At 43.3% G+C, this 24,738-nt stretch overlaps 1 protein-coding gene across 1 annotated transcript in view; it reads left to right on the top strand.

The window, feature by feature from the left end:
• Nucleotides 1–24,738, top strand: part of LRP2 (LDL receptor related protein 2) — a 295,072-nt gene that overhangs the window by 43,426 nt on the left and 226,908 nt on the right. The gene's annotated exons all lie outside the window — the stretch shown is intronic.

Below are 24,738 nucleotides of genomic sequence, written 5' to 3'. Positions count from 1 at the left end.
AGAAGCAGGACAGGTGGCAGTGGTGCTCAGCATGGGAGAAGCAGGACAAGGGGCAGTGGTGCTCAGCGTGGGAGAAGCAGGACAAGGGGCAGTGGTGCTCAGCCTGGGAGAAGCAGGACAGGGGGCAGTGGTGCTCAGCCTGGGAGAAGCAGGACAGGGGGCAGTGGTGCTCAGCGTGGGAGAAGCAGGACAAGGGGCAGTGGTGCTCAGCATGGGAGAAGCAGGACAAGGGGCAGTGGTGCTCAGCGTGGGAGAAGCAGGACAAGGGGCAGTGGTGCTCAGCGTGGGAGAAGCAGGACAAGGGGCAGTGGTGCTCAGCGTGGGAGAAGCAGGACAAGGGGCAGTGGTGCTCAGCGTGGGAGAAGCAGGACAAGGGGCAGTGGTGCTCAGCGTGGAATAAGCAGGACAAGGGGCAGGGGTGCTCAGCATGGGAGAAGCAGGACAAGGGGCAGTGGTGCTCAGCGTGAGGAGCAATATAACAGAAAATATAAGATATGTGGTCTGATGCCCCCAGTGGTGCATCTCCTTCCCTATATATACACTTATCTATAAAAACATTTTATAAACTTTTTGAAATTGAGGTTTTACTTTACAGATATTTACATATGCATCTACTCCTGGGGAAGTGAACAGAGATTCACGAAATACGCCGAGTTTTAGGATGCATTTTTCCATCAAATTATGTATTGATACTTGGAATATTTTATCATGTATGAAATGCATTGTTCTGAAACCACTACAAATCAGCCTGCTATCATTTATCAGCATTCTGTGTGATGGAATGAAAATTGTATCCATTCATCAAATAAATTGACAATCATGTTTACTCTGTATTCAGTGGCGGTGTGTGTTGTACCTCATATAAAGTCCCAGGGCAAACCAATGTTTTATAGTGTGAGGAGCAATGGGGCAGTGGGATGGATGGGGAGGCAGTAGAGCATAGTGGGGGTGAGGAGGGGGTTTAGGGGGATAGTGATGCTCAGGGCAAGGGAGCAGTGGGATGGACAGGGAGGCAGTAGTGCTTAGTGAGGGTGGGGGGTAGTGGTGCTTTATGTAAGGGGCAGGGGTGTAGTGGGATGGACAGGGAGGCAGTGATGTGTAGTGCTCGGCGTGGGGTGCAGAGGGCAGTGGGGTGGACAGAGGGGCAGTAGTGCTAAGTGTGTGTGGCAGGGGGGGTGGATGGGGGGCTGTAGTGCTAAGTGGGGAGCGGGGGGTAGTGATGTTAAGTGTGTGGCAGGGGCGTGGATGGGGGGCTGTAGTGCTAAGTGGGGCGGCGGCAGGGGGTAGTGATGCTAAGTGTGTTGGGCAGTGGGGTCAATAGGGGAGCAGTGGTGAGTGGTACTCAATGCGGGGGTCAGAGGGCAGTGGGGTGGTCAGGTGCTCAATGTTGGGGGGCAGGGGAGCAGTGGTGCTCTGTGTGAGGGACAGTGGGGCAGTAGGGTAGACAGGGGTGCAGTGGTACTTAGTGGGGAGGGGGAGGGGTTGGTAGCTTCAGTGGGGGGTTATGCTGTCCTGTATTTTAGGGTGCTGGAGAGTTCCTCAGCTGCTGAGCCAAGCATGGCTGGGGTCCTTTCCAATGTTCCTGTTTGCTGCTGCTTCAAGGTCTGGACCTGGGGCAGAGATTGGGGACGCGTGCCACACACTAAGGGGCCTATACCTCACACTGTCTTCCTGGGACATCAGCTGTGACTTAGTCAGTGCGGGACAACAGTTTAAAGTGGTACTGAGCCGGCAAACCCAGGACCACTGACAAGGATGGTTGGATCTTAGACTGTAACACCCCGGTCACATTGGCATGCGATTTTCATTCCATGTGACTTGCAAATCATATGCCAAATCGCACCCTATTGTCTGCTATTAGAGCGCTCATATTGGTGCGGTTCTGACTTGGTCAGAGCCGCACCGATTTCTAAAGTAGACCATGCACTACGTTTGGCGTGATTTGCATAGACATCTGTGTCAGATGTCTTGCAAATCGCACCTCAAATCGGCAAGTCACCCAACTTTGAAATCGTGCGACTTCACTGTGAGAATGTGACTGGGGTGTAAGATCCTTTAGGGCAGGGATTGGCCAAAAGACAGCTACAGTGCGCTCGGCTAGTTCTGGGAGGGCATCCATGGACGTCCTCCCAGAACCACACCCCCTGGAGCACGCACTGTGCGTGATCTGTGATCGCTGTGTCCTTCAGACACAGCTGATCACATGACTAAGGAATGGGCCAGTCACAGCAGCTTTTATCATGTGACCAGCTGTGTCCAACCACAGCTGATCACAGGGTAAATAGGAAATGTCGGTTATCGGCAGTCCTCTCCTCACGCTGACAGCGCATGAGGAGAGGAGAGCCAGTAAGCGGCATTTTGCAGGGGGACATCTACAATGATCATCAGGGCACTGATCATCAGTGTCCTGGTGATAACTGTAGCCCCATCAGTGCGGCCAATAATTCCTATCAGTGCCCCTGTGTGCTGGCAATCAGTGCCCATCAGTTGAATAAGTGACACCTATCAGTGCTCATCAGTGCTGCCCAACAGTGTCGCCCATCAGTGACTCCTCATCGGTGACTCCTCATCAGTGACTCCTCGTCAGTGAAGCCTATCAGTGAGTGCCCATCAGTGGAGGAGAAAAATTACTTATTGACAAAACTTTATAACAGAAACTAAGAAAAACTTTTTTTTCCCAAAAATTTTTGGTCTTTTTTTTTGTTTGTTTAGGAAAAACCCCAGTGGTGATTAAGTAGCACCAAAAGAAAGCTCTATTTGTTTCAAAAAATTATAAAAATTTAGTTTGGTTACAGTGTTGCATGACCGCACAATTGTCAGTGAAAGTATGAGAGTGTTGAAAGCTGAAAATTGGCCTGGGCAGGAAGGGGGTAAAAGTGCCCAGTAAGCAAGTGGTTAAAGTAAGTACAGGCCACACCAGGATGACTCTACTGCAGGCAATGTGCTGACAACAGGAGGTAGGCCCGTCTGACATGGCCCTTCCTGCCATACTCCAGAATGTTTTGGCTGGAGTTGGCCTGTAAACTATTCAATGTAGATGTGAGGACCCAGTGTTTGTTGTCATAGAAATATTATTGCAGCATCTACTAATAAATCAATACAAGCTGCTGCTGTCCTAGGTGCTGCACAGGATAATAGATCACATCTTTCTGGTAGGATTTATGGAGACATTTTGAGGAATATTTGCTCAGGCCCAGACAACGTAATTTTCATATTGTTACTAAACTGAAACATTTTATGTTCTTTTCATGTTTGTTAACAAAATAGTATGTACAGGCAAACAATGTAATGTGAAAGCTTAGCTCTACTGATCTTGTTAACAAGGGTACTTCCTGTCACAGGGTGACAACGCTGATCATGTAGTGTATAGCTCCCCTGCACAATCAGCCATCCAGTCTTTCTAAACACATCTCACTCAGCTTTACCCCAGGTTAACACATAAGCGTTTTCTGCAGCGTTTTGTGTTTTGCAGAAACGCAGTACAGTCCACTTAACATGATTTCCTATGGGATATGTTCACACTGTGCGTTTTCACCCTGTGTGTTTTTTGGAAAGGGTCAGGGACCTTTTTGAATGCAAAAAGTTGCGTTTTTGGTTCTATAGACTTCAATGGAAATGCTGCAGAAAAGCATGTACTGCGTTTTTGCTGCTTCGTTGCTGAATCTTTTATGTATTTTAAATCTGCCTAGCAACAAGAAAAAAAAACAAAAACGCATCAAAAACTCATCAAAAATTCAAAAACGCGATGTAGACATGGCTCAAACTCAACCTGCATAGGTGTGATCCTAGCCCTAGAGCTATTTCACACAGAAGGGTTTATTTACTAAAGCTGGTTTACTCATAATCTTGTGCACTTCTGCTTAGAAACCAATTGGCTTCCAGGTTTTATTGCTAAAGCCTAATTGAACAAGCTGATGTTGGAAGCTGATTGGCTACCATGCACAGCTGCACCAGATTCTGAGTGAACCAGCTTCAGTAAATAAACCCCACAGTGTGTTGACAGGCATTGTACTGCATTGTAAAATACCTATCACTGCAAGAACACACAGAAAACAATTGTTTCCTGTGTGTCCCATTCACACTGCAACGCAGCCTGTGGCTGTGCTGCAACGTACTGTGATAAAATGCAGACATGCTCCATTTTATCACAGCTCACTGTACAGAATCATATGTCACTGTACAGCAGCGCTTCTCACTGCTGTACAGTGCCATGAATATAGTGTACATTTTGTAAACTTCAAATAAAGTTTGTGCAAAAAAAAAAAAAAAGAGCTGCGTGATGCACTGAATTGCACTCCACACTGTCCTGTACTGCAGCAAAGAACGGACAGCTGCGGGAGAGGTAAAGCACAAGTTTCTGAGTGAACCAGCCCTCAAAGGGTTCACCTTTACTGAAAAACTGCCTATGCAGATAAGGGACGTCTGTAGATAAAAACAAGCTGTGCAGCTTTGACCAAAGCTAAAATAAGTCCATACTTTAGATCTAGGCCATATGCGTCCCTCGGGAAACCCGATTGAAAACTCCCAGGATGTTTCTAAGCAAGGCCTAACTATTATTGTTTACTTCCATCATCACAGGAGCAATCTTTTTCTATGAATCAAACCCTCTCACATGTACTTTCTTTCCCCTGATGCAGTAGCTCCGAGCTCGGGGTTTCAGAGCTCCTTACTGTGATGGTGGAGGTGAACAATAATAGCTAGGCATCACTTAGCAACGTCCTAGCAACATTCAGTTTTCAGTTCAGGCCTCATGTGGTATGTAAATGGCCTACGCCAATAGAAAGAGCATTCTTTATTCAACTATAATTCTGCATAGGCAGTTGTTTGGTAAAGGTGAGCTAACCCTTTAGGTGACCACAGATCTGAGAGCTGTGCAGGTGCAGCTATGGCGCATTTTGTGCCATAGCTACTGAGGTGTGCACAGCCCTATCAGTTGAATAAAGTAAGTTTTAAAAATCTCAAGAGCCAGCATGCTTTATTAAAGAAATACATAAACAATTTTCTCTCAAATGTTTAGTTCTACTTTAAATCATACTGGTAAAATTTAAGAAGGACCCTTTATACTGCACACATTACATGCCTGGGTACATTCACAGAATAAATGTTAAAGTTGTACAGTGTTCAGGTTTATTAACCTACCTGTCAGTAGGTAGGTGTATAGTGGGAACCTCTGTTGCCAGCTCTTATTAACCACACTCAAAACCTGGTATTGCCAAGTATGGAGGCACTCGGTACCCTGGCAGCCAGTGAAAGTGTTACTAAACCCAGGACCCTGCATTCACTATATCTGGTCTCCCACAGTACACAGAACATGGAAATGCAGATATTTTAGTACCTATGTAGGCAGCACAGTGGCTAAATGGTTAGCACTTCCACCTGGCAGTACTAGCATTGTTGAATCCCAACCATGGCACCACCTGCCTGGAGTTTGCATGTTCTTCCTGTGCCTGCGTGAGTTTCCTACTGTCCGACCAAGCACTGGTTCATCTTGCAGTAGGAGTTTTCATTCTCCTTGGCCTGTCCTAAAAGGCTGCATGACCCCTGACCCTCTGGACAGTGCTGATCGGCCCTGTGCTGATCACATGCACCCTCCCAAAGCAAAAAAAACCCTCTAGCAATACACACTAAACTGAGCATGTGCAGTGTGACTCCTAGAGCTCTGTATTATCAGCAGATGGATTGGGGACAGTAGAAGGGGAGGATCAGAGAAGACCGAATCAAACAGCCTTTTTACACAATGTGGAGATTTAACCCCTTAGGTTCACCTGTGAGTATAACAAGAATTCTTTACCGCATATACAGACTGATTTTACTGTTGTGGGTTTAGTAACACTTTAATAGTGTTGTCACGTGGGGGCAGGCCTGATTAGTCCCATCAAAGTTTTAATTTTAAAAAGTCAAAATTTTAAGCCTAGTTTGCATTTTTAGATGGGGGGGAGGGCATAAAAACAGGTGGTTGAGCTCCGTATTTAGTACCCCATACCATGCCCCCTAAACTGCAAAGGTAACTGTATTGTGGTATACACATGTCTAAACCCCACTTTGGGAGGTTTCCTCTAACTTCCTGTTGCATCTCTAGGACATTAAATGAAGAATTTCTCAAATAGTACACAGGAAACAAAAAACAAACAAAAAAAACCCAAAACCCAATCTGTGGGTGGTTTTCTTCTCTACACTAGTCAAAACAAAGCATAAAAGTTTTGGAGTTTTGGATTTATATTAAAATAGTAGCTCTTTCTTGCTTTGAATTAAAAAACATCTAATCCAAGATCTTTAATGTGACCTAAAGCATGTATGAAGATCACATAGGCCCTGTCACTAGACTATTAATTTCAATTACAATCTCCCCATAAGATTATATGTCATTTACTTGTTTGTTTGCTTTTTGCCTGTTATTTACCTGTCCAAAAGTTCTGAGACTGCTGCTGGGTGCTGCCCTCTTGGATGTGACATCAGCAGCTCCAGCAGACTCAGAGCTGTCACTTGAGAGAATACTCTGTTGCATTCTTCTTAGCTCTGTTGCTACATAAACGTTATGTAGGGAGGTGAGGCAGGGACAGAGGAGCTGGGCCAGCACAGAAGCAAGTAAATATTCCCAGAAGATGAGAGGGCTATAACATGCAAAGAAGGAGGGGGCTACGCTAGGAAAATGATGCTTCCTGGAGTAGTTTTCTAGCAAGTTGCCAGACACAATGCAAGTTAATAATAAATATTCAGTGGAAAGGAAACATTTTGCAAATAGGCTTTTAAAATACTTAATTTTTTTTTGTGTTGCAGTTTTTTTTTTTAAATGATGACAAGGTCTCTTCAAACCTACACTCAGCAGATGCTGTGATCTTTTTGAGGGCTGGTTTACACCATGATTTCTGAGTTCCGACATTTGCATTTGTGATGTTTATTTATGTGCTCTGGTGCATTTATATGTGTTTTCTATGCAATTTTATTGTGTTCCAGAATGCATTTTTTTTTCTTCATCTCAATTGAGGTCATGGGCATTCCGGTGTGTTTTTGATGCATTTTGCCGCATTCCAGATGCAAATGCAACATGTTCTACTTTTATTGACTGCACTGGTGTCACCTAGGGCCATTTGAATCCATGTTAAACACTGTCCATACATTGTTGATGCAGAATAAACACACACTGGACTTCATCCGGTATGAACCAGCTAACTCAAGGAAGTTGCTGCTTTAGGCTGATCCATTCTCTGATTGGATGAGATGGAGAGCATTGGTGGCAACAGTACATTCTCCACCTCCAATCAGAGCCTTTTTTGATTCATAAAAAAAAAAAATACAAGGTGTTATATGAATGGTGGCAGTCCTAAGCTAATGACTCGCTGTGTTCAGAGGGGAGGCCGCTCAGCACAGGACCCAGAAGATAGTGGCTATCACTGTAGTAACGCCGACTACTAGAGCTTCCGCAGCAGCCCCTCGGGTATGAGATATGTATACTTCCATTGTGCAAAGCTGGACCAATACAAGTATGCAATTCAGATTATACCCGGAGTTCAGATTTAAATCACACTGCAGTCTTTTCAGTCGTCAGATAAAGCTGTAATAAGTACTTCCGGGATTTCCTTTGAAAAGGTAGACCTGGCACATAAAGCTGATTTGAGCTCATTATTCGGTTGCATGTCACCCTTCCCCCAGATCCTTCATTCATCTGCTAATCTTAAGTGTGAGGCTGTTTACACTGATTTTCTGGCTACTAAACATATTACACTCACATGGCATGGTGTCCTGAGCCCTGCTCATTCAGGTGATGGAATGCTTAGAGCTCTCTTGTTCTGACTCACTCTGTATGCTGATCCTGAAAAGCCTACACAGGCCTTTAACTAGGGCTGCAGAGTAAAGGAGGATGTTGGACTTTGTTGTGTTGCTTTTGAAGCTGAATTTCAGAAATTTTTTTTGCATAAACCAAGCTGCACCAATATGGGTATGCATAAGATTTGGGATTGCAGGGGAATCAGAAAATCACTGTAATGATCACCGTTACTATAGTGATCACTGTCACCTTCCAAGTCTGGTGCCTGCGGCTGCCTTGCTGCATAGTGAGCCCAGGGTGCTCCTCGCTCAACACATACACTATTCAGAGTGTCTTGTATATTTAATCAATGAAAGCAAAGTGTTTTCTGACTGGGCAAGATGAGAGTCAGCACGGTGACATCACAATCTCCACTTTGTCCAATCAGAGGACACCTTGCATTCAGGGATTGGCCAGGTATGCAATAAGCATACTGTGATCTGGGGGTATTAAGGCTCTAGTGGTAGATGCATTTTTCCTGTGAGTTCATATTGCTCTGAACTGTGTTTAAAGGGCCTGGAAGTCTACATTTATTAAAAGGTAAATGAAAGTCCTTCCAACACAAGGTTTCCCATGCAGGAGGTTTCAGCTTTACATTATGCCAAGCCACTTGGCTCTTAAGGCTCACTTGGCCTTGGTCACAGTACCCCTCTGCATGGTGCCACTCCTGGCCTCTAGGTAGGGGTCTCCTGAAACTCCTGACTCTGTCACTCCTCTGGGACTCCCAGATTCCTCTGGTCTCTAGGACTCTCTTAGTTGCCTCTGCTCTAGTCTTCCAGATTTTCTCAGTTGACTCAACTCCTTCGGCCCACTTACCTGGAAGCTCTCCCAAATGGAGTGCTGTGTCGAGTGGTTTGCCTTGGTCTCTAGACAGGAGCACACTTCCCTCCTTAACTGCAACACCAAACCATCCTTATTAGTGCTGTATGCAGCTGGGCAAACACCCTGCTAGTTGACCACAACACCCGGACACTGGGTTGGAGATTTCTTCTCTTTGAAGGCACTTTGAAATCTCCAAACCATGAAGCCCCATCTGGAAATACCAAAATCCAGGGAAAGCTGCAAAAACAGTTTTCTCTTCTCAAAATCAATGCCCTGTAGTCCTGCACTCAGTAAACATGCAAATCCTGTGTCCCTTTCCTGACCATTTCCACAATAACAGAGCCTCACACTGTCAGAATATTTAATGTTGATCCAAACTAGACCAATGTAACTGCGAAAAAACCCATACCGGTTATTCACTTTTAAAGTAGAATTCTGGATAAAACCTAACTAGTCTTTATAGTGTCCCCTCTCCCCTCCTAACGCCTATGTTGACTAACCTCTGTAAAAAATTAAAATACTTACCTAGTTAAAGCCTCCGGTCTGGTCACGTGATCCCCTGTGTCAGTCAGCAATGGCTGCAGGGAAGAGGAGAGAGCACCCAGCAATGGCTGCTAAAACCTAGATCAGTGATATCACCCATAGGCTCCCATGTCCCATCCATTGTTAATGCACTCTCCTCTCCCCTGAAGCCACCACTGGGTGACACAAGGGAGCCGGATCATGTGACCGGAATGGAGCAGACTGAAAATAGGTAAGTATACAGATCGTAATTCACAGGTTACTCAGCATAGGTGTTAGGGGGAGAGGGCAATTTTAAGATTAGTTAGCATGTAGCTGGAATTCTACTTTAAGATGATACTTAGGATGGCTATAGATGGCTTGCTTATCAAATTAATTGAGCCATCTATTTACAGCTAATGTATTCAAATACAATTATAAATGAGAACCTGAGTCCATCAAATTATCATTGGGTACACTGGGTGCGGTTCGGAAGCACTCCAAAAATTGAGGATACCCCTAAAACGTGGGGAAAATCCAGAGTTCAGAATACACACATATGCAGTCCAGCAAAAGTGTCAATCCTCCAACAGTCCATAGATTTTATTGGTAAAATTGGTTCATAGTAGGGAAAAAAAACATGTTTTTTGGCAAAACCAATTCACCTTCATCAGGATGCAGGAAGTTTGCTTTTGCTTAAATTGACTTAGATACGCAAAAACCAGATAGATCTTTAGTTTTCTGCAGGTTTTAGGCAGGTTAACATTGTTGTTGTGCCAATGCAGCACAAGTTGAAAACTTTGGATTCTTGGATATTTGTCTGGCACTCTCAGTGGACTGTATATACAATCATCAGCCACTTTATTAGTATACCTTGCTAGTACCAGGTTGGACCCCCTTTTGCCTTCAGGACTGCCTTAATTCTTCGTGGCATAGATTCAACAAGGTATTAGAAACATTCCTCAGAGATTTTGGTCAATATTGACATGAGTTGTTGTTGCCTCTCTATCATCTCGAACCAGTCTGCCCATTCTCCTTTGACCTCTGACATCACAAGGCATTTTTGTCCACACAACTGCCACTCACTGGATATTTTCTCTTTTCCGGACCATTCTCTGTAAACCCTAGCGATGGTTGTGTGTGAAAATCCCAGCAGATCAGCAGTTTTTGAAATACTCAGACCAGCTGTCTGGCACCAACAACCATGCCATGTTCAAAGTCACTTAAATCCCCTTTCTTCCCCATTCTGATGCTCGGTTTCAAACTTCAACAAGTCATTTTCACCACGTCTAGATGCCTAAATGTATTGATATGCTGCCATGTGATTGGCTGATTAGCTATTTGTGTTGCCAAGCAATTGAACAAGTGTACCTAATAAAGTAGCCAGCGAGTGTATATGGCTATTGTATACAGGCAGCTGTAGCATCCATGTCTGCTGCAATTCAGTGGCACTACTCAACAGTGACTGCATCTGACAGCGTTGGTTGGCTAGTTATATTTGAGTAGCACAGCATCAATTTTTTTGCATATTTTGCATTTGTGGGAACACAATTGGGTGCTCGCTGAAACTCTGGTTAGGTTCTGGCCACGCAGGAGGATTTACCCATATTTATTCATCTGATAGCATGTAGTCAGCTTTTGGCCATCAATTTTCCACCCGACTCAGTCGATTTTTAAATCAACTTTTGTTAAGCCTTGTAGTGCTTGTCGGGCTTCTGCAGGAATCAATTGAAATGTGAGCCGTTTATTGCCAGCCTTACATTGCCAGCCTTACTAGTGCTTCCCCCAATGACTCCCATCTTCACTCGCTTTAACCCCTTTGCGCCGACAGCATGTAAATATATGGCCACTGAGCACGTGGGCTTTGACACCGAGAGGCCACATTTTTACGCACCCGAATGTAAACAAACACAGTTACCAGCCCCTAACGGACCACCTTTTTTGATCGGGAGCTTTCCAGTCATGTGATCGATGTGACAGCCAATCATGGTGGTCACATGATCATAAACTCCGCCCTGCCTTCCAGAATTAGAAACCCTTTAACTACTTGCCCTCCTGAGGATTTACCCCCCCTTCCTGACCAGGCCTGTTTTTGCTACTCGGCGCTGCACTAATTTAACTGATAATTGCGCGGTCATGCAATGCTGCACCAAAACGAAATTTACATCCTTTGTTTTCACACAAATACAGCTTTCTTTCAGTGATATTCGAACACCTGTGCGCTTTTTATTTTCATGCTATAAACAAAAAAAGACCAAAAATTTTGAAGAAAAACAATATTTTTTACTTTCCGCTATAAAAAATATATAGTAAACTCAAAGTTCGTTATAAATTTAGGCCAAAATGTATTCTGCTACATGTTTTCGGTAAAAAAAAATCCCAATAAGTGTATATTGATTGCTTTTTGTGAAAGTTATAGCGTCTACAAACTATGGTATAGATACTACAATTTACGCCATTTTTTTGCTAGTTTAACGGACAACTGCGCGGTCATGCAATACGGTACATAAATTAAATTTATGTCCTTTTTCACACAAATAGAGCTTTCTTTTGGTGGTATTTGATCACCTGTGCGCTTTTTATTTTTGGCGCTATAAACAGAAAAAGTTTTGAAGAAAAAACATTTTTGAAAAAAAACCAATATTTTCTTATTGCGGTCATAAAAAATATCCAAAAAAAACTAAAATGTATTCTGCTACATGTTTTTGGTTAAAAATCCCAGTAAGTGTATATTTATTGCTTTGTGTGAAAGTTATAGCGTCTACAAACTATGGCATAGATAATGGAATTTACACAGCTTTTACTTTCTGACTGCCCATCACATTTCTTGAGGTGCTAAAATACCAGGATAGTACAAACAGCCTCAAATGACTCCTTTTCGGAAAGTAGACACCCTAAGCTATCTGCTGAGAGGCATATTGAGTCCATGGAAGATTTATTTTGTTTTCTACTTCTGCAAAAATGACAAAAACATTTCTTTTTTTACACAAAGTTGTGATTTAAATTATTTATTTCTCGCAAAAGCCATGGGTTTATGTGGAATTACACCCCAAAATACAGAGGAGATCTAGTGTTAGAATTACTGCTCTTGATTTGACGTTCACGGCAATACCTCACATGCATGGTGCATCCGCTGTTTACATACTGGCACAGGGTCAAGGCTTGTGCACACAGGTGTGCATGCATGGCAGGGGCGAGTTTTTTATTTTTTTATTTTATTTTTTTTAAGTTATATTGATTTTTTTTTTATTATTTTTACACTGTACCTTTCATTTTTTTTTTGATCACTTTTAATGCTATTACAGGGAATGCAAGTATCCCCTATAACTTCAGTGGGCATTGTCATATATTCTTTTTTGAGAAATCTGGGGTCTATCAGACTCTGGATATCTCCTCTGCCCTTACATTATCTAATCAAACCAAAATCGGTGTGATCAGATGCTTTCCCAATTTACAAATGGCGCTGTTTATATCCTGCGAAACTGAAGTTATGAAATGCTTGTAGCTTCTGAATTCTTAGACTATAGAGATGATTGGCACCACTCTGGTCTCCAATCAGCTCTATGGTCAGCTGGCAGAAACACCGGTTGCATTCTCAGGTTCCCTCGATAGCACGGGACTGCCCGAGAAGGCTGTGGAAGGCAGCGGGGGAGAGGGGGGCATCATCTCCCGCTGCTTGTTAAAGCAATCCTGCAGCTAATCAGCCACTAGGATTGCTTTTACATGAAAGCCGATCGCCGGCTTAAAAAAATTATATCAGGATGATGCCTGCAGCTGTAGGCATCATCCTGGTATAACCATTCAAAGTCCAGTGATGTACCAGTACATCGCTGATCCTTGTTGGGTATATATGCTATGTTCTTTTTTTTTTTTTTGCATGCAGCCTGTGGGCTGAATGAAATAAGAGAAGAAATATCTGCCAAAAAAAGTGTGTGGTATGCCCACCATTAGAATATACCGCCCTGCATCCACCCACTTCTAATGGTGGGCACACATTAGGTCACACTTTGCCACAAGCGCCAGTTCCAAGATTGAACAAATGTTTAAATAGTGGCACGCTTGAATAAAAATTGTCCACGTATAATTGGTACCCAGTATGGAAAAAGGATGACACCAAGTCCCAAACTATCATGCCACTGCTCCCCATGTAGTCTGGGCATCCAGGGGGCTCCTTGTGACTTTCTTTTCCCTCGTTAATCCGAAACTTATAAGTATAGCCTGTTGCCCTCTCACAGGTCTTCTACATCTTGACCCCATATCTGGCACGCTTTCAGGCGAGAAATTGTTTGAATGCAAGGTGGCCAAAATAAATTGAGGGACTCATCAACGCAGATGTTTTGCTGGGGAGTATAGACATCTGCAAATTTTTGGTTAAGGTGATTTGCGAGGGGCTGAATTTTGTGGAGCCAGTCAAATTCGGGGTCACACCGAGGATGACAGAGTGTATTATCATTGAAATGCATAAAACACATTATACTCTCATATCTATGCCTGGCCATAGCAGCAGAGAACATGGGCATATGATGAATTGGGTCTGCGGACCAATACAACCGCAATTTATTTTTTTTTAGTAATGCCCATGTTGACGGTTAGGTCCAAAAAAAATGTAAATTTTAAAACCGTAATGAGTTTCCATGCGAATGGTCTGGCAAGGTTTTAATTTGGGTTGGCAGCGATAAATAGTTGTGCATATACATTTCTTTGATCCACTGTCAGGGACTGCGGGTCTCGCAGCGGCGCACAGGTCTGCACATACACAGATTGCCTAGGTGCACTAATGTGCAGGCACTAGGACCTGGGCGTCGGCGTCGGTAATTGCACCAATAACTGTGCAGGGCGCACTATTTAAACTGGCCAGACGGTGACTAGGTTGCCGCAAGGTCTATTTCCTGTACCCGTGTTCTGAAGTGTGTTCCTGTTGCCGATCCTGCTTGTCCTGATTTGTGTTGACCTTCTCCTGCTCTGAACCCCGGCTCGTCCCTGACTACTCTCCTGCCTGTTGTATATTACTATTGGACCTCCCGTTGCTAAACCTTGGCTCGTGACCCGGCTGCTCTCTGTCTACTGTTTGGTACCTACCTGCCTCCACCGTTACCGACCTGGCTAGTCTGACTACGCTCACTCCTGACTGTCATCCATCCATCCCGCTCGGGACCAGGACCTTTTGACTGTCATCCATCCATCCCGCTCGGGACCTGGACTTGTCAGCCTCTTCACAGCAGGCTCACCCCCCCCGGCACGTACCCTCGGCGGGACCCCTCTACCACAGTTGGGTGCACTCAGGGGTCGCGACCTGGTTTCAGTCTCGCACCAAGTCCATCCCCACCATCAGGGGCTCTGGTGAAAAGGCAGACTGGGGCTTAGACTCCGCGCCCTGGGGAATCCTGTTCTGTGGGTCACTAGAGATCCCGCCGGGCGGTGCCTGACATCCACAATCACAGCATACAGATATTCCGTGAAAAACAGCTCCAAAAATCAAGAGGAGTAGTTAAATTTGCTATCTCCACCTTAATTCCGGGTTGGGCAGTGAATGGGGGAAATACGGGTGCTGCAGAATTTGTGGGCTGTCAGTCGGGATTTGCAAGCACATCCGTAAGGACACTAGGGGCTCTACGGGCTTGTGTGCGAATTGTTTGTGGTTGCTGGACAATACTTGTGCTCACCACCTCACCAGCTTGTACTGCACTTATGGGACTCACCACATCGCCAAGTCATACTGCAGTGCTGGTATTATTATTTTTATTATACAGGATTTATGGCACCAACAGTTTGCTCAGCGCTACAATATAACGGGAGACAATACATAACAATGCAGTTCAATACAAGAGGGTTAGGAGAGCCTGATCCTGGGAGCTTACAATCTAAGAGATATGTGAAAGACCAGGATGTACTAGGCCACTAGCACTATTCTGTGCCCCTTCTTCTCCAGACGTACCTTTGCTCATTCCGGCCAAAAAATTCAATTTTAACCTCATCGGTCCACAGAACTTGTTTCCAAAATGCATCAGGCTTGTCTATATGTTCATTTGCAAAGTTCAAACGATGATTTTTGTGGTGAGGACATAGAAGAGGTTTTCTTCTGATGACTCTTCCATGAAGACCATATTTGTACAAGTTTCTCTTTATAGTGGAATAGTGTACCACAACTCCAGTGTCTGCCAGATCTTTCTGGAGGGATCGTGCAGTCAAACGTGGGTTTTGAATTGTTTTTCTCACAATCCTGCGAGCTGTTCTGTCTGATATTTTTCTTGGTCTTCCAGATCTTGCTTTAACTTCCACTGTTCCTGATGACTGCCATTTCTTAATTACATTCCAAACAGAGGATATTGACATCTGAAAACGCTTTGCTATCTTCTTATAGCCTTCTCCAGCTTTGTGAGTGTCAACTATTTTCAGTTTCAGTTTTCTAGACAACTGCTTAGAAGAACCCATGGTGCTGATTGTTGGGGCAAGGTCAGATGAGTCTGGGCATTTAAAACCTTTGAGATTGACATCACCTGGTCTTCCCAGACCATGATTGAGAACAATCCATGACACTGGCAGGTCTCAGCTTTGCAAAGGGGGCAGTGCATGCTATACATTCTGCAGGGTGCCCAAACTTTTGCAGACGCCATTTTTTTGTTTTCTGTTATTTTGAAAGTGTAAATGATGGAAATAAAATCTAACTTTTGTTGACATATTATAAGAATGTCTAATCTGTAATTTGATGCCTTTTGGAGATTTTTCCATCTTTTCTTTGTTTCTTTATGCACATTAATGCAAATTTTTAGCTGGGGTGCCCAAACTTTCGATCCCCACTGTATATATATATGTGTGATTTTGTGTACCCATGCCGCCCTGTAGCAGTATTTCTGCTATAGGGCGGTCAGGAAGCGGTTACAGAAGCGGCTTGTGTTACGTCGCTGCGTTACTTTAACTGACAATTGCGCGGTCATGCAACACTGCACCCAAATTTTTTCCCACAAATTGAGCTTTCTTTTGGTGGTATTTGATCGCCTGTGCGTTTTTTATTTTTTGCGCTATAAAAAAAAAGGCTGACAATTTTGATAAAAAAATAATATTTTGGACTTTTTGCTATAAAATAATATTTAAAAATCAAATTTCGTCATAAATTTTGGCCAAAATGTATTCTGTGACATGTCTTTGCTAAAAAAAATCCCAATACGTGTAAATTAATTGGTTTACGTGAAAGTTATAGCGTTTACAAATGATGGTATAGATACTGGATTTTGAATTTTTATTTATACTAATAATGGCGGCCATCAGTGACTTATGGCGGCCATCAGCGACTTATGGCAGGACTGCGGCAGACATTCTGACACTGGGGGGAACTAACTTGGGGTCACTGACATCCCCAGTGACACCAATACAGTGATCAGTGCAAAAAAAAAAACACTGACACTGTACTAATGGCACTGGGGAGGAAGGGGTTAAAATTGGGAGGCAATGAAAGGGTTAACTGTGTGAGGGGAGTGTTTTACTAGGGGGCAGGGGGTGTGTGCTTCACAGGAACACACTGATCCCGAGAGATAAACTCTGCTCTCAGGATCAGCGTGCTCGGAACTGTCACTGATTGCCGGTAATCGCAGAGCCCGGCGGGTAATGACTAGCCGGGACCCGGTGATTGACACCCGTGGCGATCGGTGGCGCAGGTAGGGTGGTCACGCGCCTCACACGCGCCCCCTTCCTGTTTTGCACAGCGCTGCCGCCCTGCCGCAGTATAAACACTGTGGCTGGACGGCAACTAGTTAAGGTGTTCAGACATAAAAAGTGGTTGAGAAGACTTATATTTTTTTTTGTAATAAAATAAATATGTTATAGTTTCCTGCTTTGTGTAATGCTGTAGCACAGAGTGGACCGAACCTCCTCTTCTGGGGTTCCAGACTGGTGCTTAAGTCCCTCATCTTCTCAGTGCACCCCCATAGAAAGCCACTATGAGGATGCACCTGCAGACTTACTTTCGAGCTGGGCTGTGTGTGTCCATAGACAGACACAGTGCGACTCAGCCCCGCACCCCCCACCCTCCTCACAGGATTTGATTGAGAGCAGCAGCAGCTAATATCTCCCGCTGCTTTCACTGTGAGAAGAGAGAGAGAGTGACCAGCACCACTGCAGTGAGGGGACATTCAGACATTTTTTACCCTACTGGAGGGAATGCATTAAGGTAAAAAATGTTGTGCCTTTAGAACCACTTTAAGAGCTACACCGGCCAAAGAATCTTCAGCATTTGACATTTCCTGGTGTATTAGCATCTCCCCACTGTGTACTATGTCCAATGCTGACTATTCCAGCGGTTGTTGTAATTCTGTAAGAAAACAAAGATTAGCGTCACCAATGGTGGGACTGGTAGTTATTATTAATCTTCCTTTAAAGGCTACCTTTTTTTTTTGCAACAGAGTCACGGAGGATTTATATTCTTGGTATTGGATAGCGTGGGGAGGGGTCAGGACCCCTGTTAAGTTTTATGGCAATCCTGGTGACAGGTGGTCTCTGGGACAGGGAACGAGGGGAAAACTCTCCAAATGAGACAAAGATAGCAATAAACACTTTTTAAAAGCTAAACTCTGAGATAAGCAAATATTGTCTAAATATAAGAGGTATGTATATTCTTTCTTGAATCTTGGTGTGCTTTGTTTGTAATAATCCAGTGTGAAACCTAGTCTTTGTGCAAGAGGTTCCTGTAATAGACCGGTTTCTGCTGTTCTCTGTCCTTGTGCAGGGTGACTGGTCTTGTCTCCTCCCCCCCTGTAGTTTTTGCAGGCAGTCTGTAGTGGGTGGAGCCTGCTCAATCCCTCCCACAACTCAATTTTCTGCACAGGCCATGTACAGCACAGTGATGATGTCACTACTACTTCTACAAGGTAATATCTGGGTTTGCAAAGGCATTTGGTGCACACAAAGTGGATTGATATCCTTTGTGTGTATTGAGGAATATATTTAAATGAAAGTTTTTGTGTCTGGAGTTCAGCTTCAATTTTATATTGGTGTCTGTGCCCTCAATGGCAAATTTATCCTTACTGCCTGTACTGGTGTCAGGTGAGACAGGAAGTGTGGAGAAATCTCTCCAGTAGGCACACAGACAGCAATATAAGCATAGCAGGGGATAAATCTTTACCCATACCAGAATAAAAAGATTTGGCTGGTGTTCTACTATAAGACATTTATATCCTATGAAAGATTACAGGCTTTAAACAAAAGACATATTGTATAGCTTTAATCGTATAAAATATATAGGTGCTGTTGTGAAATATGTGGTTTAAAAAAGGATGTCACCATAATAAAATATACTGTGAAAGAGAGAACAATCATTGGCTGTAAATACTATAATAGTCAACAAAATTCTATTTTCGTTAGCAGAATGTAAAGAAGCAGCATTTAGGACCCATATACATTTGTGTGTTAATACGTATGCATGAAAGCAGATCTACATTGTATCTGAACACCACAAAACAAAAACACTATTTAATCATTTTTAGCATTCAAAGCAAACTGCCCCATCCATTCATGCCTCATACTTTATTTTCCTGAGAAATCACTTAGAAAAACACTCCCAGGCATTTCTGGCTGTGTCCATCTTGAGTAAGGGCAGATTATTTATGTAGCATTCATGTAGTTTCCAGAAATCCATCTGCCCTTAGCTCAGGAATACAGACAGGAGGGTGTACTTAGCTGAGAAAGCCCCTTCTCCCCTCCTGAAGACTCCTGGGATGTATGACATAATTTGCCTAGGCATAGAATCCAGGAAGTAACTGAAGAAAGGGATAACAAAAAGTTTCAAAGTAAATATAATATACCGTACCTTCCTATCTATTTACTAATGGTAGAAGCATAAAGATTAAAGTGATACTAAAGCTTTGTGTTTTTTTTCCCCCTAAAATAACAAACATATCTATACTTACCTGCTCTGTGCAGTGGTTTTTAACAGAGCAACCACGATCCTCTTCTATAGGGGTCCCATCCGGCGCTCCTGGCTCCACCTCCTCAAGCAGTGCCCCCAGGGAAAGCCACTCACCCTGGGGGCATCGCTGTGTGCTTGCTCCTGCTCTTCGCTCATTGGCTCACTGGCTGTGATTGACAGCAGCGGGAGCCAATGGGCTCCCGCTGCTGTTAGAAGAGTTCCCAGACAGCAGAGGCTGTCGAGAACATCACTGGATAGGAGGGGGCTCAGGTAAGGATCGGGGGGGGGGGGCACTGCACACCAAAGGTTTTTACCTTCATGCATTGAATACATGAAGATAAAAAACCTTGAGCCTTTAGAACCACTTTAAAAGTCAATGTTGGTTGAGAGAATGAAGTTCCACTTTAAAGCGGAGTTCCAGTTGATTAATAAAAAAAATAAAAGTCAGCAGCTACAAAAATTTTAGCTGCTGACTTTTAAAATACAGCCACTTACCTGTCCCTCAGTCCAGCGGTGTCCTGGCCACCGCTGGTTTCACCGGCCATCATCCCGGAGCCTGCATCTTCAGTGTGGTCACCCGGCTGAGACAGCTTGCGGCTTCGCAGCTGGGTGCCCACTGTGCATGCGCAAGAAGAGCTGCAGTTTGTGAATGGCCCCGTAGTCTTCTGGGAACTGTCAAGTGTCCCAGTAGACTACAGTGAGGGAAGGCAGGAGGACAACTTCCGCTTCCGATCACCTTAGGCGATCACAGCAGAAGTGGGAGTGAGTACCTGTCAGATTCGGGTACCCGCTCCCCCCCTGCTCCCTAAAGGTGCCAATCCTTAACGGGGAGTGGGCGACATTGCATTAAAGCGGAACTTCCCCTTTTGCGTGGAGCTCCGCTTTAAGGTGCATTATGTCACGCATTAATGTGCATTGCATTAGGACAGCCCATTGAAATCAGTGGTATTCTGATGCACTAAAACATCCCAAAAACTGGAGTCATAAGTCACAAATGTTTTGCTGCACTGTGGTACATGCCATGCTTTGCAGTGTATTGGAACCCATATAAATAATAAATAGCACCACAATGCATCAATGCATGTAACATGAGTTACATAAATGCATGTGTTAATGATGTGTGTGTTCTGCAGTGCTAGATGTAAATCGTCCATATATATATATATATATATATATATATACATTCAGTCGTATCCGACCCTTGGCGATTGCATGGATCGTCACTCGTAAGCGAATCTTTCCATGAATTCTCTTAGCAACTATTTTTACTGCGTAGGTTGCCAGGTCTTTCCCCAACCCCTACCATGCAGGAGAATATATATATATATCTGTACATATATATATATCTGTACATATATATATATATATATATATATACATTTACTTTTCCTGTGTTCCTGGAATACAGTTGCTAGAAAGTTAACTTTAATTAAACATCTCAATGTGTGTGTGTGTTTTTTTTTTTAATCAGCAGGCTTAGGAAAAGTTCTAATCTTGTCCAACTCTGCTCAGTGATAGAGCTCAGAGATTCCAGCGTGCATTTGTACATTCCATCAAAGTGTTTTCTGCAAGGGAGGCTGTTGTGCTGTAAAGGTGGTTTGATAAGAGCCCTGCACCACCAACCCCAGACCTGCACCACCAACCTCCACCATACATTATTCCATAGAAGGTATTTGGGTGTACACATATTCCTGTATCACCCTGTACCACCATTAAACCAGGGGGAATTTCTGACCACTTGCAACATACATTATAAATCAGAATGTCACAGCTAGATGATCACTTAGAAATAAGCTTTTAGCACCAGGCAGATCGTAATTTCACATTGACATGTCTTCCTGGTCATTGATTGTAATATGTAACATAGGAAGGAGATACCTCACAATAGTACTGTGTTGTATTGAGGTATAAAATTATATAAAGTTTCACTGTTGCTCAGAGCATCTAATTAATCATTTTCCAGGCTATAGGAGATTAATTGTTTCTGTGCAAAACACCCCATCCTTATAGTCACTTTCCAGACATTTTTATTATCTGTGTATGAATACTCTATTGCTTCAGATTAAACCAATGAACAATCTTCTTCAGAACTAACGACAGTTATGTAGTGTAAGAGCTACAAAACTGAATACAATTTGAGTAATTTCTGCATAGTCTTGGTAGATCTAAAGACGACTGAATAGAGTGTGCACATTTAAAATGAAAGATATATGATCAGTTTTTTTCTAATGCAGTCTTCTAGTAATTTCAACCTGCTTATTTAAATGCATACAAATGAAGGCTGTTCATTTTCTGTATACGGAGTGCAGCTTCTGACTTTAGCACAGCTGCAGAATATGCTTTGTATATGAATTGTAATATGCAACTTTAATAGAATTACTTACCCTGTAAAATATCATTTTTTTATTTTTTAATCTCACTAACATTTTGCTTTCAGATTTTGCTTTTTTTTTTTTCAATGACTGGTGCCGCCACTGTTCATATGTAACTGCTTATTCGAGAGTGAATAGAGTCTCTCACCGACACTGGATGCAGATGGTGTGCATTCAGATACAGCATTTCTGGCCGCTTACAAACTGGCCACAGCCAAATGGTCAGTTCTCTTTGTGGTGATAGCACAGAGAACTGCTGCCTCCAGAGATGGTTTTAAATTGCCTTTGAACACAACAAACTATCTGTCCTCATTCACCCATCTAAATGAGGTCTTAAAAATCATGAGGCTTAATAACCTTGCAGCTGCTTTATAAATTGCTCCCCCATTTTTTTTTCTGTTAGCTTCAGATGGAATAGGGAATGGTGAAAATCCCTGGTGTTGTGCTGTTTATACTTTATTAGAGAGAATTCTAATCACTTCCTGTTCTGGAGATAAGAGTGAGAGGAAATTATTATTATACAGTATTTATATAGCGCCAACAGTTTGCTCAGCTCTGTACATTACAATGGGGGACAATACATGAGACAGTACAATAACAATACAGTGCGATACACGAGGGGTTCGAGGGCCCTGCTCCTTGGAGCTTACAATCTAGGAGATCTCCTCTTTGGGCTCTTTTAACTTGGTGGTTGGGAAAGGGGCAGTAAAAACATGCAGTTGAAAAGCATTTTTACCACCCCCAACAGGGGGCGGACTGACCATTTGGAAACTCGGGCACTGCCCGAGGGCCTGGGGTCAGTAGGGGGCCCCATGAGATGCCCCTGGTACCTTTTTTCATAAGATTTTTTGAGTTTGGGCAAGGACACAGGTGCCCAATGATCCCCTATTGCCCGGGGGCCCCATAAGTTGTCAGTCCGCCCCTGCCCCCAACCGATCCCTGTTAAGCTGCAAAGGCAACAGATGGGGGTGAACACCTGCTGCAGCAGCGATGCTCTGTGGCACAAACTAAAGCCTTAATTGCATTTGGCAGTGAGTTGGGTGAATTCAAGTAAATGGATCAGCAGCACAACTGCCCAGTGGTACAGGCTTAGAGGGCTTAAAACGGGCAGTGAGGAGGCACCATAAAGCCTCCTCACCATTTATCAAACACCCTCTAAAAAATAATCCACTGCAGATCGCTCTTCAAAGGACTAACTGTATTGTGCATTATGCTTTAGACTGTTTTTTCATTTAATACATTTTTATAGAATTTAGGAGATAATACAAAGTTCAAGCTCCAAATGTACATGAGTACAAACAGTGAGAATAAATTGGCACCTTGTCAATCCCCATATTTAGAATAGCTAGGGTTTGGTTAGGTGGGATTAAAACACCTGTCACCTCTGTTTTCCACCAGAAACTGGTTATGCTTTTACAAGACCATAGGATATGCAGCTTTGCTTTTGCCAGAACAAGTGTCCTCAGTGAAGGATCTCATGTTGTGGTGACAACTTAACATTTTGGTTTTTAACATTTTATGTTCTGGTGATACACTCTAATATCTCGCAGCAACTAAACACAAATTATCTTTCACTGCAATGACAGCACCCAAATGGGAATTATGATTGTTCGCTATGAGCTTCTGCACTTTGTACACTGCAGCCACGCCTAAAGTGTCCATTCACACCTTGCTGTGCATGGTGGCGCACATTGTTTGATGTGTCAATGCACTTTGCGCAACATCTACCCATTCATTTTCTATAGGTTTTTAACTAGCATCTATGCCAATCTTTCTCAACTGGTTTTCCTCCAGAGGTTTCTAGGGATTTCTTGATCAATGAGCAACTTCTGCCTCGTAGATAAGTAACTACTGATGCCAATGATCTTTTAGCCATCTGTAAGGGGGGGATTCTTCCTACTGAACCTCAATATAATGAACATTCTTCCCAATGACCATCACACTAATGTTCTAAGAGCTCTAGATATAGTAATTATTAGCAAGGGGCACAGGTTCCTTTAGACCAAAAATGTATTTTAAGGATTCCTCCATGTTAAAAAGGTTGAGAAAGGCTGGTCTATGCAAAAACAAACCAAAAAAACCAAAAACATAACTGACCCTTTTTTCCAACAAAGCACACGTATTTTCACAGTTATGATTTGTGGTGCGTTTGAGGGACATGCGTGTTTTGTATTGTGTGGATGTTGGGTGGGTAAACTACAAAGGGAATCTACTATATGCTCTGCTTAGGTGTAAAGTTGGCCTAAAACCTCATGGCTTGTATACAAAGGCTTTTGTTCATTTTTTTCCCAACATACATCAACACAAACGCAAAAGCAACTTTAAAATAAATTAGGAGGGACTCAGATGCAACTCAAATGCAAGCCAGTTATGGCTGTCTAAAAACCCTGTATGACTGTTGTGATCTGTATATTTTGTATACAATGTGATAGTTCCTCTCCTTTGACAAAACAGCAAACAATGCCTAAAACAGTGCTGTCAGCCTATTAGTGATAATCTCTTGATGACATTTTGGTAGAGAAAACCAGATTGATTGATTGCTATTGGCATTTTGCTTAAAGTGTTACTAAACCCCGGACCCTGCATTCACTATAACTGGTCTCCCACAGTACACAGAACATGGAAGTGCAATTATTTTAGTAAATACAGTAGAAACTGCTAAATACCTTTTCTCATCAGCAGTTAGAGCAGTCTTGTGATTTCTGCCTGTGTCTAGCAGAGCACTGGTTAAAGCTTGTAGAGGGAGTTTCATTCTGCTCTAGGAGGATGCAGAACCCCTGACCTCTGTCTCGACAGCGTTGATTGGCCCTGTGTTGATCACATGCACTCTCCCAAGAAAAAAAAAAACCTCTCTAGCAATACACACCAAACTAAGCATGTGCAGAGTGACTCCACACAATAAGTCTTATCAGGAGATAACAGGGGACACTGGAAGAAGGGGAGGATCAGAGAAGTCAGGATCAAACAGTGTTTTTACACAATGCAGAGGATTAACCCCTTAGGTTCCACAGTGAGTCTAACAAGCATGATGTACTGCATATAAAGACTGATTTTACTGTTTTGGGTTTAGTAACACTTTGATTTATATTAAAGAGTACCTGTCAGGATGGCCATTACCCATGCCTACCCACTTTCTGAAATGGAAAGAAAGACACGTTTTACTGCAAATATTTTTAGGCAAGAGACACACCCTTGCCACACCCCTATTCTTAGGTTAGCCATACACACTAAACAGCATAGATGGAGGGATCTCCTATGCTGCCTTTTGTATTCTGACAGCTGTTTCTCCTGTGGCTGGCAGAAAAAACAAATACTGACTGCATCTACCTGGCTGCAGTTAT

This window comes from Staurois parvus, unplaced genomic scaffold (assembly GCF_062004578.1).
Source record: "Staurois parvus isolate SC_StPar_1 unplaced genomic scaffold, SC_StPar_1.0 ptg000031l, whole genome shotgun sequence".
In the NCBI taxonomy this organism is placed as follows: Eukaryota; Metazoa; Chordata; class Amphibia; order Anura; family Ranidae; genus Staurois; species Staurois parvus.
This window is presented reverse-complemented; position numbering and strand designations above follow the sequence as displayed.